This window comes from Spea bombifrons, chromosome 13 (assembly GCF_027358695.1).
Source record: "Spea bombifrons isolate aSpeBom1 chromosome 13, aSpeBom1.2.pri, whole genome shotgun sequence".
NCBI classification, from domain to species: Eukaryota; Metazoa; Chordata; class Amphibia; order Anura; family Pelobatidae; genus Spea; species Spea bombifrons.
Window position 1 is genome coordinate 14,167,392 of NC_071099.1, and position 15,973 is coordinate 14,183,364.

The following is a 15,973-nucleotide window of genomic DNA, read 5'->3' on the forward strand; positions in this document are numbered from 1 at the left end:
CTGATAGAAGAGGTTGATGCGTGGCATTCGTCATCTCCATCCCTGGTGCGCTGATGGAAGATGAGACACCAAAGGGGTAAAATTGTTCACAGTTGATACATTGTTCATAAGGACTGCCGGTGATCTTGTCCTCTCACACCCGCTGCTCACCATTAATAGCGACGACTGACTGTTGTTTCTTGGTCTTCAGCCGCGTGATTTTGAGTTAAAATAATGTCATAACGTTGATATTGTGCATCCATAAATATACCTACTGAAATATATTAAATAAAACACTGTACCTTTTACTATACAAGATTTATATCTTTATCAGTATGCATTTATCACAATTTGTATAGCACATCTTTATCGGTACATCCCAAGGCAACAAACTTCCAGTGTCGTCACAATAGCTCTGATGTCATAAGCCCACGTTGCACTGGAGAAGTCACTCGACACTCGGTTGCCTGAAAGTGTAGAGCTTTATCCTCATTCTCAGTGGAAAGCTGAAGAAATTTGCGTATATTTTCTTTTCTTACCTTAATATCCAATATGGAGGTTTTCCAGCCATTGGATCCCTGTGGCCACGGGGAGTTCTTCCCCCACCAATGTCACGTCTGCTGGCGGCGCTTCAAAAAGCTGTGGATTTTAAACGCTCACTTGAAGACGCACAGCAAAAAATCAAGAGAGAACGACGATCAACAACTTCCCATAACTGTTAATGGTGTGGAGCAGACGGAAGAGTTGCGTATTATCACTGGTTCATTTGAACAGTGCATGACCTGCGGAGACTTTTACATTACTGATGCCCCATTTCCCATCGGCACACCGGAGATCGCAGAGGGCCAAGAAGAACAGATCCTGGGAGATCCTGCGTTTCTAGCAGCTCTGGATCCTGTGACGACCTTCCAGGCCTGGCAAATAATGAAAACGGGAAAAGTGGCTGAAGTCCTTCCCGCTAAAAGATATCTCCAGACAGACGCGGCTGACTACATGCCTCCTAAGAAGAAGGCCAAGAAGAAGGCCAAGAAGTCCAAAAAGACGGCCAAGAAGAAGGCCAAGGACATTAAATAGACTCGCAGTGTTTGTGCGAATCAGCTAATAAAATATTGTTTAAAAATCTAAGTTGGTCTCTCTTATGATTATATGGGATGGAAACTCCTGTCTGTAAATGTAACTTGGGTTTGTCCTCTTTATACATTTATATGCGGTTTGAAGAAGTCTACTCACGGGATGCTTGGCCATATATTCTGGGGTTTCTTTTAAATTTCATATTTATAACGGCTTCACCAGCCAAAAAGACGTTCTTCAACTGACGTTTGCAGCCGACAGTTAAAAAAGGCGCAGCATGTGAAGACACGCAGCGGCAGATCAAGACCGAGAAGAACCCAAGTATTGATCTGCGAGACACCCATCGTCAGGAGTAAAGAGGGAACATCACCGCTTTATTTTCTTTGTCTTTATGATCAGGGAATAAACTATGTTTTTTTAAACCTAATGCCAAATTCTCTACCAAAAACTAACATGAAGCAACACATTTAAAAGCCCCAAACAGACCTTCTCCATTGGACAAAGAGAATCCCCCCCCCAATATAAATAAATATATATATATATATATATATATATATATTTAAAGCTTAAAACACCTTCCACTACTGGTTACTGGTAATTGGGAGAATCGTAGCCTCCAGTCCAGGTAAATTGGCCAGATATTCGTATCACATACTACCTAACAGTCCCAACAGTCCCGGTGTTTACGTTTTTTGCGTACTGTCCCATGCAGATGGCCGCTTTTGGGTTCAGTCGAAATCATGGCCCCCTCAAACAGGTTTGGACATCTGAAACGTTGTGGGTATGATAGCAAGATAGCACAAACTTCACCCGGTAAAGCAAAATACCAGATAAAGGGTATATTTTACATAAAAAGCCCCCAAAATTAAATATTTCTATATACAGAATATTATATATTGTATTTTTTATTATTATTATTCTTTTGGACATTAACTGTATTTAGTATTAATGATGGTCAGAATTACTCTTGTTAATACTTTTACTGCATTAGATAATAAAAGGTATAACTGACTGTTATTGTATTGTTTGAAACCATGAAGACGTTCCAGAATGGTCAACGTGGGAAACTCTGGTTTTAGTCACATTGAGGGACTGCGCTGCTTAAATAGGGACAATAAGGTGGTATAGTGTTTCGCACGTGGTGCGCGTAACACCTCTGATTTCAGCACACGGTTACCTCCTCCACCTTTGAGATAAGACTGATCCAAAATGACTTCACCCAACCACACTAGTAGATACCGGACATGAAGGTCAGCCGGTTCCGGATGCCTACACTTTACCGGTCGATAAGGTTTAATCTTTGTACAACATGCTGGGTTCCACAATCAATCATCTTCAGGGTGATGAAAAGCAATTTATACATTTGCGGACGGTACATATATAATTTTTGAAAGATATGCATTTAAAACCATTGTTCTGATCAACCAATGGGCATTTAACCAGGTAGGTTTTGTCTGCAACTTTCAAGACTGCCACTGGGTGGCGCACTTGCACCAAACGTATATAAAGTTCCCAAAACCTTACAATCTATGCAGTTAATCCTAAACAATAAAATATGTATATATGAGAGAGAAAGAGATAGATATAAGGAAATGGTATATGATGTCATAAGGTTACTTGGTTTTTATACCATATAAATGAGTAGAAACAAACATTCCAGAGGGGGTGGTACATTCATAGCACATTGAACCAAGAGAGGTGGTAAGAGACCCAAAAACAGGGATACTTATCTCTGCAACTGCACATCTTCTCAGCCATACATGAAGAAAGTTACTGAATGATCATAAATATATATATATATATATATATATATATATATATATAAAGTTATGGGAGAATAAAATAATAATGTATTTTTCAATGTTTTATTCTCATTTTTCTTTTTAATATTGGAATAATATCAGTCCAATATAAACAGGATACGGAAGGATCAGAGAGGTCAGAATTCTCTCTCTAGGGAGAGTGCATTGGGATAGCATTGCCATACAAAAGCCAATGCAAAATAAATACATAGATAGCTAAATAAAAAGTAAATAATAGTGTGAAAAAATAAAAATAGGGCAAATTTCTAGTTTGAAACTGGAAAAAATGAATGGTATGAAAGGTCCTTTACATTTTTTACCTCTTCCAACAAAAATACAAAATACAAATCTTCTTTTCACCCAATTTGCAACTAGAGCAGCAGATCAGGTAAGTAGGGGGCCCTGGGCGCAATTTTTATTAGTAATAAAATGAAAAAGTAAAATGTAAAAAAATTTGATAAGAAATCAGAATAGATGTCAGTGCTGGAAACAAAATTGGGTAATTGTCGCCAAATATAAAAAGACTTTAAAATTGTAGGATTTTATGTCTTAGAGCATCAAAATGTTCTACTCTTAAAATAAATAAATAAATAATTAAATAAATAAATGGGTTAGTGCATTCTGGTTTCTAATCAAAAATTGTGATTTATTTATTTTTTTACATTTAATTTGTAGAGCCTTTTGGCCCTTATCACTAAACAGGGTCAATGTGTCGTACAAAAAAAAATGGTAAAAAATGGCAAAAGAAAACCTCCAGTCCTAAATTTATCAAACCCCTTTGGCCGTGAAAGGGTTAATAAAGCCGTTTATTTTCTTCACATGGCTGCAAGGAAACACAGCTTGACTGAATTTGTCTCCAGCTCTGCGAAATTTGTGACAGTAATATTATAGTGTATATATTGGCCATAGGGCACGACGTCGTATCTTAAAATGATTCAAGACAGATTAGATCAAAATAAATAATCCCGATCATCTGTGATTTCTGGCAGCAAAATGGGTTAAACGGACTGACTGAAATGATGTTACTTAATTAAGATAAAACGCTTGAGTTGCTCTATATCAAATTTCATAGTCCTGCCTGCAACCTTTAAGTGTTTATGACAGCAGCCCTGTACTCTGTGCTCTGCTACAACTACGTCGTAAATAACCGTCGTGTGAACCGCTAAAATATTCCAAGGAAGGAAGCTGGGAGCCTTGAGATTATTAAATAGAATTTAAGAGGTTTAACAGAAGGTAAAACTGAACCACACTTTAGGTGAGCGATTCAAGTCTGGAAAGGTACCAGCACTCGTCCTTATAGTCCGTCTGTACGGTAGTGTCAGCCAATACTGATAATGATCAAATGCCTCCAAACATGCCATTAAATAAACATATACACATTCATGCTCACACACACACACAAATGCTTCCACATACACATTCATGCTCACACACACAAATGCTTCCACATACATATACACATGCTTACAAATTCACATTCATGCTCACACACACAAATGCTTACACATACACATTCATGCTCACACACACATGCATACATATTCACATTCATGCTGACACACACAAATGCTCACACACATTCATGCTCACACACACATGCTTACACATTCATGCTCACACACACAAATGCTTACACATACACCTTCATGCTTACACACACAAATGCTTACACATACACATTAATGCTCACACACACAAATGCTGACACATACACATTCATGCTCACACACACACATGCTGACACACACACACATTCATGCTCACACATGCTGACACACACACATTCATGCTCACACACACATGCTTACACATACACATTGATGCTTGCATACACTTACACATTCATGTTAACGCACACACTTATACATACATTCTAATTATAACATACATACATACTCTTACCCTCTCTCATCCACACCCTAACCTCACTGGCAGCTTTATCTCTGGCTACGCAGAACAAGGATATTGAATTATGACTGACATGGAAGAGAATCCATAATACATGGGATGTGGTGTGCCGGTTCATCCCAAAGTTCAGCACATTCTCCCTTCCCAGCATGCAGTGTTCACAGGGAATTGTGCATGCTGGCCAGCAGTCCCATTTAACAGGACCTATTGCCAGAATGTCCGACTTATCCTCAGCACAAATGCGCCCCTAAGCTTCTAATTTCCTCTACATATAACATGGTACCATTAAGAATACGCGCAATGTGGTTTCCTTTATACCGCTCATAACCATCTTACTACAGGAGAAAATTGAAAACCTTTCCGTCTTCGAATTTTTACGAACCGACATAAAACCTAAACATAGAATAAGTAAAAAACAAAGAGATTGAATCGTCACAATATGGAAACCGTAAATTATTCCCGCCACTAGGTGGTATAACGTTCTTTTCTTTCGGGAATAATTACGGTTGATAAAACATGGCTTTGATTACAACCTTATATTGCTTCATTATATTTTTATAATTTAGAAAAACATTAACGAGGAATCGTTTTATTATGCAAGGCGCTGTGAGGCAAAGAATTGGTTTTTTGTATTTTGAAAGGTGATAAATAAGCGGAGATATGGCAGAAATACTCGGAAGCGAACATTTTTCTATTCCGAAGAGCAAAATCCGTTACCTGCGGAAAAAAAACAGGTGCTATTAAAGGGGAAGGACTCATCATTTTAAATTAAATTGTAGTTAATATGTTATATGTTTTATCTACATAGTGAGAGAGATTTAAAGCTACGTCTAAATCCCTCACTTGTTTTAGAATCCACTGCTCCCATATCTATCATATACATTTAGATGTAGTGTAAGGAAGATTTACTTTACTGAAAGAATGGTAGATACGTGGAACAGCCTCCCAGCCGAGTGGTTGAGGCTAATACATTGAGAGAGGACTTAAACATGCATTTAGAAGAATTACATTTACTTCCGAAGCCCTCGCTTGTTCTAGAATCCTCTGCTCACGTATATTGTATACATGTAGATGTAATGTAAGGAAGATTTGTTTTACTGAGACAATGGTAGATAAGTGGAACAGCCTCCCAGCAGAGTGGTACAAGCTAAAACAGTGAGGGAATTTAACCCCTTAAGGACAATGGGCGGTCCCTAAACCCATTGAAAACAATGCATTTTGAGCCCGCACATGTACGGGCTTTGTCATTAAGGGGTTAAACTTGCATGGGATAGGAATATGGCTCCTGAATCTAAGGACTCATTATGTTTTGAGTATTTAAAGCAAGCAGAAAGGACAGACTAGATGGGGCAGTAAATTCTACTTTTCTATGCCTTTAGAAACTGATTGGTTACAGGTTTGTAATCCAGTGAATAAATCATGTAGTAATGAGAGGGTGGTATAAAAGTGGAACGGCCTCCCAGCAGAGGTGGTAGAGGCTAATACAGCAAGGGAATTTAAACATGGCATATGGCCTCCTGAACCTAGGACAAGACCAACGACCGATTGCCTGCCTCAAACCTTGGGCTAGACGGGCCGAATGGGGCCGCCAGCAAATTCTATGTTTCTATGGAATCTAGAAGTGAATTTTTAAGCAGACACTAATACTCCAAAATTCATTCCTTCACACATACGAGCGGCCGCTCCGCCGAGACGATCTCTGCTATCAGCATCTAATATCTAAAAGCTTTGGTTACTTCCAGTCGAGTCGTTTAAGCAGCGCCAGAGCCGCGATCCTCCCATCATAAAGTATAATATCAGCACCTTTCTTCCGCTGTCAGGTCTACACCGAAAAGCTCGTACCCGCAAGTAAACGGCATAAAATTCATTCCCTCGCACCACGGCGGAATTTTTTTTTATTTTTTTTTCTCGCGGGTGATTGATTGACGGATCAAGTCCTGACATTTCAATGAAGCTATTTCGACTGCTATCTCAATCCGATGATGTGAGAGGTATATTTTCTGTCCCATGCCTCATTACTTCACAATGACATCGCTGCATCTTCGCGTACTTTTTCAGCACCTTCCCTCCAGCGGCGGATTTTGTTTTGTTTTTTTTTTCTCGGCCAGGTTACGCGTGCCGTAATATGGCAATTTCCCGTTACACGCGTTATCCGGATTTCCACAAGGCACCAGGAATGATTTCGTTTTTACGTCAAAATACAGTAAGAAATGTATGCAAAGTTAGTAAAGCGTTCGCGGATGGAGTGGTGGATAAGCGGAACAGCCTCCCGGAAGAGGTGAAAGATTTAAACAGTAAGGGAATTCACCCATTAGTGAATATACCCTGTAGAGTTCTCAAAGAAACTTTCATCTTTTTTTATGCAGGAAAATGTATTTAATATTTAGTTAATATGAAGTTTAACCCCCCGAGTCCCACTATACAAGGAATGCATGTGAAAATACATTTAATGAACCTGTATAAAAACTGGAAATTACTGACCTTAGGGAGAAGCTGCAGCAGCAAGTCTCCTCTATTGTTTGACGTTTCTCATGACCGATTAAGGTTTTAGTCTTCACTGCAAGAAAAATGGGCGACTAGGCGGGGGCCGAATGGGGCCGATCTGTCAGCAGTTTCTATCTACATTGCTCTCATTTTCTTATCTCTGCCCTATTACTGACTTTCTGATTGGTCCAGACAGCTGTCAGATTCTATGAAGCAGCCAACCAGTGGCAAGAAGGCGCACCCACTGAAATCAATAGGAGCCCTTACCGTGCATGTGCACAGGGGCTTCATTAGGCCTGACTTGCCCCACTCCACGGCCATTGACCCGTTAAATGGGGGTGTGTCCCGTGACATAAGCAGGGCCGCCTATTGATGTTGATAGGACTGCCCATTGATGTTGATGGGACCGCCCACTGATGTCAACAGGACCACCTACTAATGTCAGTGGGACCGCCCACCAACGTCAGCGGGTAGTCTTGGCCACGTTCCACAAGGGTTCCCGAGTATGGATACCACCCGGATATTATATACATTAAACTGGCATATGGCTGGTGTTCCTTTAATAAATTCAGAAATATGCCTAATTATTTTATTTTCTTTAATTTTTATATATTTTTTATTATATCACTGACCTACAACGTGCTCGAATATACCCGAGAAATCCATCACCGCGTACTTCATGTCATGTAAAAAAAAAAAAATCCTATAACATCTCCCCATCAAATGCAGATGATTTTGTTGAGTGGATCTGTATTCGCTCCGTGTCTTCTTGGATGCAATAACTAAATATTTAATTAGATCCTGCAAGATGTTTAGCTGCTACACTTCTCCATTTCATGCTGGACAGGCTTCAATATGCCAAGCATAATCGCGGCGATAGTCATTTTCAGCGCGATTCGGACCTATTTATTGTCCGTGAATAATAAAACGCGTCTGAAAAAAAAACTAATTTTTTTTTTATTTTTATTTTTTATATTTTTTTTTCTTCTTCTAAGGAAAAATACTTTCTGATTGTCTTGCGGTTCTCTACAATACATCCAACAGATCAAAAAAAAAAAAAAAAAAAAAAATCCAGTAAACATCTGCTGGTTGACTTACGACCCAATTCCAGTTTGCGTAATACGTTGATTCCGTTAATAATAATGTATAATTAAGGCATCCGTTAAAAATCCATAACGCTAATTTAATGAGGAAAATCTAATAAAACTCTATTGGAATTTTTACGTTAAATTAACTTTAACTGGCTTTTAATGCGTGTCTTAATTAGATCTGATTATTAATGACTATATAGCGCAGATTAAACACGGAGCTGAATAGATTGTTTTAATAGAATAGAAATGAAGGTATTTCCTGATTTGTAGAGAAGTCGAGGAAGATGCCGGCCCAATCCACAGAAACGTAGAATCTGCCGGCAGATCGGACCCGTTCGGTCCCATCTAGTCCGTCTCTGTGCACGTTACTCCAGAGAGAACCCACCCCAGCGCATGTTGTATTTTGGTCAAGGCCCCCCCCCCAATCTCAGGGTGAAGGGGGCAGATTCTCAGGGTCACACAGTATGGACCCCTTCCTATACACCTCTGTAATCAAATCACTAAGGAACATTCTGGCTCCAGGTACCTTCAGTCCCCTCTTTGCAGGATGCGGGAAGGAGGTCCCACCGACGATGTGGCCGGGACACAGGCCATTGTTGGAGAGGGCATGGAGCGTACCGGAGTGGCACTTCACCCAAAGTCTCCAAGTAAACCTCGGAGAGCTCCCAGGTATGTATATAAGACTCTCAATTTGTGCCTTTGCTCACAGTATGTTATGACTGATATCCCTGCTTGAGCGCAGGTGACTCAATTATGTGTATCTTTAAGTAACGAGTCAAGGTTTCCACGAGGACCGGGATTAGAGCCATTTGGGTAACACATTTGGCGGGTCACTACATAGAATCTTCACAATGGACTATTAAAGGGTTAATCTTTCAAGAGTCTTAGGGTCCGCTCATTTGGAAAGTTCACCGGTACGAGCCTCTCTCTTGTGCGTATAACATTATATTTCCCACCCACTTCCTCTTCCTCCTCATTCTGATTGGCTGACTATTATTTAATATGATATTCATTTTTTGAAACTCAAACTACCCCCGGCGCAATATATTTGCCATCTCTGTTAAAAATTATATTTTTTTTACTTTAACGCAGCTTAGACTTATTTTATGATTAACCAAAAAAAAAAAAAACGCAAAATAAAAAAAAAATCTGGTGTTGGCCCTGAAGGAGTTAATTAGGTAGCACGTACCTCTCCATAGATGTTAGAAAAATGCCGCCAACCCTTTTCCTTTGCTCGCTTTCTTGATGTCGCGATAATTTAATACCACCGCCTTTCTTTAAAGTTCTACAAAATATAAATCCTGACATATACAGGCTTTCGGGGGAGGGGGTGTGAAAAAAAAATACCAAAAATAATGAAATGAAACAATCCTTTGGCAGCGGTACAGTTAAGTATTACCGTTTGAGGAACTTGCACATAAGATTAACTTTGTTTCAATGTCTTCTTGGCTCCAGCACCGTTTAAACTTAATAATTCTTCTGCTTGCGGTGATATATTGATCCCCGGTGCAATGATCGGATTGGGCAATCCAGGTGCGGTGGTAATAGCCGAGGTGAATAGAAACATTTCCTTTAGACAAACTATCCCGGAGGGCTTATAAATGGAAACTGGACACAAGAATGAATACCAAGTTCCCGAAGTGACTGAATTCTGTGTAGAGCAGCCCGGGCATTAAACTATGAAAAATTGCCCCCTTTTTTCTCCTTGTCAAGCGCTACAAATTGATGAAATAGCCATGGAAACATCAGTGTTTGCGGCCATTATCTCCCTTCAGTGGTACTTTGTTTCAGTGACAGCGAAAAGTAAAAAAAAAAGGGACAGTAGGGACCTGAGTATCCTCGTGCAGTTTATCAACGGAAATCTAATAAGGGCTATGAGCAAGGAAGCGAAAATCGATACCGCATTACCAAATTGTGAGTCAAGGGGAAGAAGGATGGAGGAGGTGGATTTGTTGGTTGTGTGGACAAGAGAGGAGCTGAACGTTTTTGAAGGAACGGCCTTGTAGGGCTTAGGTGGATTCTAGGGCGTAGAAGAAGGAGAGGAGATGTTTAGCCTCACAAGGAACACTAACAGATTTCTATGTTCTTTGTAGTTAAGGAAATGTCCGTTTGTTACGGAAAGAAAATCGTGAGAAGAGGTCTTCTTCGAGGAACATCATGGAAACAATAATGTTTAGAGATGAAGAAGAGGTTCCAGATGTCTCCTTCGTGGTGGATCTAAAGATCTTTGTGATTACTTTCTCAGAGGGGCATTCGCTGATATCTTTATCGAGTCGCCCAAGGCCAACTTGAGGAGGAAACCTGCTAAGATTTCATAGAGCCCGACCGACTCAACGCTAGGAATAGGTTGATTACCTAAGGTCTCTTAAAAGCCCAGAAAAGAGTGAATCCTCAGAGTTCTCTTGGATGCTTCAAAGTACTGCGTGAGCCATGATTAGATACCATAGATGATATAATGAAGTCCTAATGATAGATGTACCAGAAACCGTTGGAGTGAAGATAGGAGCCATCAAGCTTGTGTAGCCTTCCCAACCTTCTACCTGTTGTGAAACATCAAACCTTACTAATCCCTTGGTCTCTTCATCCAGATAACAATATGCCCATCCTATGCATATTTAAATCCCCTTTCTATATCAACATCTACCACTTCTGGAAGACTGTTCCACTTATCCACCACCTACTCATTGAAAAATGTCTCTCCGACTCTCTCAATTTTAGAATCTAGCCTCTTTTCTTAACATTTCTCCTACTTCATTATTAATACATTTCGATATTTCAGCGCCGTGTTGAAAAATGTACATGTTCAATATATTATGTGATACTCAAGTAACGTAACCCCCCCTCTATCCTGTGAGTCCCGAATACAATAATTAACCGTTTGACCTCACACGTTGTTTGTAATCTGGAAAGCGTTACTACCTGTGGCTCCACGCGGGGTAAGATTTTCGTCTTCCTGTTATTTCGTAGAGTGCCACCGCACTCTAATATAAATCTCCTTTACAATTCATTCCGACGTTACAGAAACCGACTGGCAGTCACAGCTTCTTCCGTTTCACTAACAATTCCAAATAAGTTTCGACTCCAATCAAATTGTCATTTTCCTTCCTAAATATCCTCGTATAATAAAAGCGTCTCGACGTTACACTGTATCAGTCAACCGAATAAAAGTTATGAAATTCTCAAGAAAGGGACAGTTGAAGCCTTATAACAATGTAACCCGATATTAAAGGTTCTCGGGGGGGCTTTAGGAGGTCGCAATTGTTCATAAATTTCCCCGTATTGTATATTAAAGTCCACCATGTAAGGAAAGAGAAGCTGTAGAGTGCATAAAATGTCACCTATACATTGCGCAATAATCTTTGCTAGCAAATGTTTAGGTTAAAAGTTACGTAATACGTAATGACTATGAGTTAAGGCTATGCCCAAAACCATCACTTGCATGGGGTAGGCATATGGCATATGGCTCCTGAACCTAAGACGAGACCAAGGACCGATTTAAGTCTGTACAGGAGGACAATGCTGGTAATAATGGCCTGGTAGTTTCTAAAGCCATTTCCTTTTGATTCTATTCATATTATTGGTGCGTTTAGGGCTGTAGAACCCTGTGATACCCTCAAACATTCTGAGCTCTTCAAATAGAGGGGGGGGGCACAGGGATTTTGGGGCACAAAGAGGCAAGGACTCCAAGGACTCTTTGGAGGCATGCAGCCATGGTCTGGCCATCTGGTACACTGGTGGGCTGCAGACCATTAGCACCCCCTACTTAACTTATCTCCAACTCCGGAGCAGATTGGCTCCTGTGGCGTGAGGTCGCCGGCTGGATACTCATAGCTGTACTCTGCGATTATTTCTCAGACTACCCAAAGCTGGGATACAACAAGAAAAAAATAAAATAAAGGGGAAATAAATAGTTGACGGTGTCGTAAAAGCCAACTTCGGTAACGATTTTGAAGCAACCTCCAACCGAGGCCTAAATGTAGGTGGAAGCCATAAACAACTCTATAGTGTCCAATTAGGAAGACAGAGACGCAGAGGAGTGTCAGGAAGATTTGCATGGTTAAGTGTCTGAGACAGAGGGCTGCGGAGACATATTTCTAAGTTATGGAGGATGCGGAGAATGGATAGCTATCGTTTCAATACTGCAGAGCCTCACACCTTCCCAATTACAGGCAGGATTCATTAATTACTCCCGCATTTTCCTAATAGAATCATCTCTCTTCCCCTTATCTGTACCGACCCTCTGTCTTACCGAAGCCACAACTCAGCGGCCGATCACCGGAGAAAAATTACAATGGCTGCCTTGCAACGCTGTTTTAAAAAAAAAAAAAAAATGAATCGAACAGCGATGGCAAAAAAAAAAATAAATATAAAAAAATTGGGATTATTGACGCTTCAGATGCATCACATGAGATCATAAAATCATTTTTTTCCTAATGAGAGCAGGAAAGACACGGAGAGCGAGATTTAAGGGAACATCGACTCAAGACCAGAAACAGGCAAGACTACTATTGTTACTGTTAGTGAGCTCAGTATTCTGCAAAAATATTATTATGACCTTTATTCCAACTGATAATTATAATTAGGGAGAGGCCCTAGCTGGCCATCTAGCACACGGTGCAAACGTGTGATGGGGCTCTGGATTAGAACATACTAGCCGATTGGGATAAGCAGGCAATGTGCAGCCGCCCCTCCCTAGCGGGCCTTAAGTCATCCGTCATTTGGTAGCCACTGGCCTTAAGGTGCCAGGGCTGTTGAGTCATCCCAAGTCCAGCCCTGACTACAGATACCACCATGTTAAATGAGGAGGTTGATGCCCCTATGAGGGTGGCATCTTATATAACCCCCAAAGGCCAGCCTTGAATCCCAAACCTAGTGCCTACTAGGGGTTAACCTTCATCACTTATATTAATAGAGGTCTGGTGCTCCAAAAATGATTCTCAAAAGGTTCCTAAAAAAGTTGACGTCAAATGTTTATATGTTATATATGTTATATTAGGATTTATATATTCCATAGCTGTGACATCGAGTCTTCCCTTACTAAACGTATAGGCAGATTATTTTATGAAAAATGAATTTATGAATTTCCCACGATGCCGCGTGAAGATTCCATTGGACCATCAACCCAAACAGAAAGTTGTGAAGCTCAAGTGCATCAGCAAAAAAACACTGATGGGATCTAGTTATTGATAACGTAATGTGAGATAACGATGGGGGGCACAGAATTGAGAAATTTTCCATTTGGAGTTTTTAGTCAAAGAAAATAATGTAGAGCCATACGTGCTTTGAGGACCCTAGAGCTCTCGTCTTTAGATGTCTTCTGCAAATGGTATTTTTATCCAGGTTTTTTCAATGTTGGCCCAATAAATGGTACCATCTTTGACTAAAGACGCCATCTTCTCTTGGACCAATATGGCTATATCCATTCTCCTTATTGGTAATATCCAACGTAACATTTTTGTTGTTTAATTCACTTTGACTTTGACCCCGAAAAGTTTCCTGCCAGTGCTTTAGTCTTGTGCTTCCATCAAGGAATGCAGATGTTCAGCTATCATTTCTTGGGGAGCAATATGAAAAGATTTACAAATCTTCTCTGTCGGAAATTTATATTTCTACAGGGCGACCAACCGCGTGCTCTGATTTCCATTTTCTGCCTACCTATTATTACTTGTAATGGCATTCCTTAAATTTTAAATTAGCTTTGAAGAATAAAATAATTGAATTCCCGCTGTTTTGTGTATACAAGGGGTGACAGCAGCTAATGTGATAATTTCAACTGTGAATGAGTCTTCACTTTGTGCTCATTAATTACAGTTAATTACTGAATTACGAACCTTCTTGGTTATTGCCAGTTATGCATTCAGGCTGCATATTGTGTCTCCAGCTGGTACAAAACTGGCTCATATGTGTGTACCGACGCAAAAAAACGCAACACGGGAGTCAGTGACTCGTAACTCTTTCACTGCCAGGGGTGGGTGCCCAAAAAAGAGAGAATTAAGGATTAAAAATGGCAAGTGTTTCACAAATAACCATATTGTGAAGGGTCCTGGGTTAATCCCAAAAACATTTTGGTTTACTGGTCAATATCAACCAGGTCCACTCGATTCCATGGTTTTACTTCATGTGAACGTTTCTTTATATGAAGGCCAGCATATCAGTAATTTCCTAATTTTTTTTGGCGTTAAATTTGTAAAAAGTGAGAGTGTGTTGGCTTTAACGGAACGTATCTTCTTGGTCATCACCCACTGGTTTTCCACTTACTCATTTAGCAGACTTCCAAAAAAAACCAGGGCTTTATGATTGCTAAAAACATCACTTTTGTGAAGCCACGAGAGATAAAGGGGTGTGGTTATTCAAGGACCCAACCCACTCATAAAGCCAATGCTCCTCCCATTTCCATATGCTCTTCCCAATTCTCTAGTACTTTTTATCTACAAACTCATTGCTCTACTTTTTGGTTCTTCAAAGTGGGGTGGTAGATAGTCCATAGTTAAAGTCCCATTCTGACAGATGAGTCAGTTGGTGGCTTCTCGATAAGTGACTACAAGCAGATGACATAAATACAACATGTACCCAAATATATTTAGTTAGAGTCAGGGCTGGCCCAAGACATAATACCACCAGGGGCAAAGTTTAAAATGACGCCCCCCTCTGCTGACGCTGGGGGGGGCGGCATTTTAAACTTCGCCGACACCATTATCTACCCTTCCGCTCTCTTCCTATTATGTATTGCCCCACTCTGCTCCATGGTAGGGCCGGCCCTGGTTAGAGTCCCTACAATTATTTCATTGCCCGTGGATCTCAGGGTTCCAAGATTGTCCATGGCCAGTAAACCATGCTTCTAACATGTCCAGAAGAGCGACATGATCAAGGTCCACCTAGGTCAAGGGTGTCCAACCTGTGGCCCTCCAGCTGCTGCAGGACCACATCTCCCATACTCCTCTGCCAGCCACTTAGCTGAAAGAGCATTGTGGGAGATGTAGTCCTGCAGCAGCTGGAGGGCTGCAGGTTGGACACCCTTGACCTAGGTCTTCTCTAGAAGTCTATGAACAAAAACATTAAGAATTATCTAAGTAAGCAGCATAAAGTAAGCAGCATAAAAACCTAAATGTAATTACCATTCAAATAATAATTCAAAATATATGAAGCAAAGTGGACATGGTGTAGCTGATTAAAGCATATTATACAATACCAATTACTTTTTTCCTTGGTTAACGGACCCTTCTATTTTTTTTTTAAGCCTTTGTAGTGAAATTTGACTCATAATAATTGTAACAAAGATCTATTCAGATGTAAATATATCTAGAAATATCTATTTATATGCATATCATTTTGACATCGATCTATTAAAATGCGTTTTCTTGTACCTGCCACAATTAACTGTGTGTAATTAAGCTAATTTTTATAATGCGTCCGTACACGCTCACAGTCCTCCTCATTGTGTCCAGTGGAAAGAAGAAAAAAAAAAGAAAGTCAGATATAAGAAAAACAAAATGTGAAATGAAAATTAGCATAAAAAAAGAAGAAAAAAATTAGCATAAAAATGAAATGGACTTGTCACCTGGAAAATAAAACTTTAAATGAATCAACAGAACATAATATGTTGTTTTTCTAGATATTCTTAAAGCTGACCTGCAGAAT